The sequence below is a fragment of the Arachis ipaensis genome, chromosome B08 (assembly GCF_000816755.2).
Source record: "Arachis ipaensis cultivar K30076 chromosome B08, Araip1.1, whole genome shotgun sequence".
Taxonomy (NCBI): Eukaryota; Viridiplantae; Streptophyta; class Magnoliopsida; order Fabales; family Fabaceae; genus Arachis; species Arachis ipaensis.
The window spans coordinates 94692293-94695399 of record NC_029792.2 but is presented as its reverse complement, the minus strand read 5'-3'; the positions used below and the strand labels follow the sequence as shown (position 1 = coordinate 94695399).

General features: G+C 39.0%; 1 long non-coding RNA gene across 1 annotated transcript in view; it reads left to right on the top strand.

The window, feature by feature from the left end:
- Positions 1–1221, top strand: part of LOC107612234 — a 13691-nt gene extending 12470 nt beyond the window's left edge. The window contains exon 3 of the long non-coding RNA XR_001613652.2: positions 1209–1221. This is a non-coding gene — a long non-coding RNA (uncharacterized LOC107612234). The remainder of the gene's footprint in view (positions 1–1208) is intronic.

Sequence of the window (3107 nt, the reverse complement as noted above, 5' to 3'; positions counted from 1 at the left end):
GAACTGGTTTCTTGAAGGAAGAAGAAGTTGGCTTGGGTTTTTGGCTTCATATGTGGAGGCTTCTCTCTTCTATAAAAAGAGAGAACAGCCACTGTTTGGAGCAAGGAGAAAATTTGAGAGTGCAAGGCACAGAATTCTCAGAGCTACCTGAGCTAACAGATTTCTCTTCTCCTTCAATGTATTCTGTTTTTAATTTTCTGTTTAATTTTGTCATGTCTTGAGTCTCATGGAAAAAGGCAAACAGTGAGGTTTGTATGAAAAAGCCATAGAGCGGAAAAAGGCAGAGAGTGCAAAATTAAAAGAAAAAGCCATAGATGTCTTAGAGTTCCTTTGTTCATCTATGTTGTGTTTCATGATTCTGTGGGAATCCCCTTGTAAGTTGGGTTAGCACTTTACAGTTTGTAATCAAGTTGATTATAGTGAAATTCCATCATTGTTGTGATGGAGACTGGATGTAGGCTGCACTGCACTTAGCAGCTGAACCAGGATATATCTGGATGTAATCTTTCTTCTCTCCAACTCCATTTCTTTTTACTACTGCACAGGAGCAAAAACTAAAATGTCTCGTGCCAAGTGATGAGACAAAACAAAAAGTCTCGTAATTAGGGACGAGATAAAAGAAAAAGTCTCGTGTCCAGAGACGAGCAAGAACAGAAAAGTCTCCTCTGAGTTCAGCAAGTGTTAGCAACATAAAAAGGGGCTAAGATTCAACCCCCTCTTCTCTTAGCCACTGAAACCATCAATTGGTATCAGAGCTTGGTCTCAAAGAGATCAAGCTTTTCAGCTTGGAGTAAAGATCCTCATGGCCGAAAACAGTGGCGCAAATGTGGTGTCATATAATCTAACTGAAGGTCAATCAAGCAATAGACCCCCTCTTTTCAATGGGAAGAATTACACCTATTGGAAGGAGAGGATGAAGATATTTGTACAAGCAGTGGATTACAGACTATGGAAAATCATCTTGGAAGGACCACAATATCCAAATGTTACAAGTGCCGAAGTATTTGTCTCTCTCAAACCTGAAGCAAGATGGACAGAAGAAGATAGGAAGAAGATAAAGTTAAATGCCAAAGCAATAAATCTGCTCAACTGTGCTATAAGCTTCGAGGAGTACCGACGGGTATCAAGATGCACAACGGCAAAGGAAATCTGGGACAAATTGCAAATCACCCATGAAGGAACCACTATTGTCAAGAAGACTCGGGCAGATATGCTAAACAGAGAGTATGAAACATTTGCAATGAAGGAAGGAGAGTCCATTGATGAACTGTTCGAACGGTTCAATTCCATCATTGTTGGCTTAGATGCTTTGGGAATTACACATTCTGAATCTGTGCTAGTGAGAAGAGTGTTAAGATGTCTCACAAAAGAGTGGGAAACAAAGGCTTTAATTATTTCTGAAAGTAGTAGCTTAGACTCCATGACACTTGATGATTTGAGAGGAAATCTTCTTGCTTTTGAAAATACCTATTTGAAAAAAGATACAAAAAAGAAAGGAATTGCTTTTTCTTCTGTGACTAACCCTCTGGATGATGAATCCAGTGATAACTCTTCTGAAAATGAGTTTGTGTTGTTTGCAAAAAAATTCAGGAAAATGGCTAAGCTCAATGGCAAAGGCAGCAGCACAAGGAGAGTGAAGAAAGACCTTAGCAAAGTAACTTGTTACAATTGCAAGGAAATGGGGCATTTCAAATCTGACTGTCCCAAGCTGAAGAAGGAAGAAAAGCCGAAAAGAGGAAAGAAGAAAGGACTGATGGTGTAACGACCCAATTTTCAATATGTCTAGATCATACCGGAAACTGAGCGCTACCAATTTGTCTTCCTAATTATTATCTATTATTTATCATATGAGCCTGTTTCGTTGTTAAACGCGTAGTTAATTTGCGTGGTGTATTTTTTTTTTTTGAAAACATTTGGATTAATAGACAGAATCATTTATAATCAATTCACAAGTAATAACAGATAAAGCAGTTATAAATAACCACACAAAAATACGTCACAAGTATTTGACGACATTCGGTGATTCAGCCTTTATTAGCATATAGACTGTTAGTTAGAACACCCCTAGATATAGCTAAATAATATCTATATACATATATATACATACAACATCCCAGGTCCTGACCTGTTCAAGAGGTCCCTAAGCTGGCACCTAGGCTAGCTTAGACTCTATACTCACCTAGTCCCTCTAAACTACTAAAGCGAGGGAAAATACGTTCTAGGTCTTCAAAACTCAAGTCAAGTGGAACGTCATCAAAAGATAGAACATCATCTGCTACTCCTTTTGCACGATCAGACTTTTCCATAGGACGTCTCTCTGGTACCTCATGAAGTAGCCACACAATAGGAATCTCGTACACAGGATTTAGGTTAAAGTACGCATATGAACGGGGTGCAGATGTTGGCTGGTCTCACAGTATATACATATAATCAGAGAACGATATTCACCCTAGACTCAGAAGACTATCTAGAGCAAAATCCTCTTCTTGCGAACGGTCATCAGCGAACTATGGTAAGGTACTCTTACTTCCATCTGAAGGGGAAAGGGAGAGAAAAGGGGTAAGAACTGGGGAGTTCTTAGTAGGGTCGGGGTTATTAGTTATGTTCATTTATTTGGGGTCGATTAGTAGACGAGTAACATAATATAGCGAAGCAGTAAACAGAAGATAAAGATAGAAAGAGGAAGTAGAGACAACAAAAAGTAGAACACAAACAAAAGAATAAAAGAAAATAAAACACAGAAGTAGCATACGAGCAGACAAACATAAAGAAGTAGATCACACACAGAAAAGAATGCAACAGAGAATGATGCGCAGACAAGAATGATGCATGTATAGCCCTAGCGAAGGCCATGAGCTCATGTGTCGGTTGGCTGCCCGCAATCCCGACATTTATCCGGTCACGAGTAATCCCAATTTCCCGAATACGATTTTCCGTTCCTAAATAAATGCGCATATAATAATAGCCGCTCATTTGAGACAGCCTCTGCTTACTGCAAGAAAATATATATATACTCTGCTCTGCTCTGGGGAAGCGGAAAATAGCTGTAGGTAACTTAGTTTACCTACAGAAACTCTGGGTTGCATCAAGCAACTAATATATATATA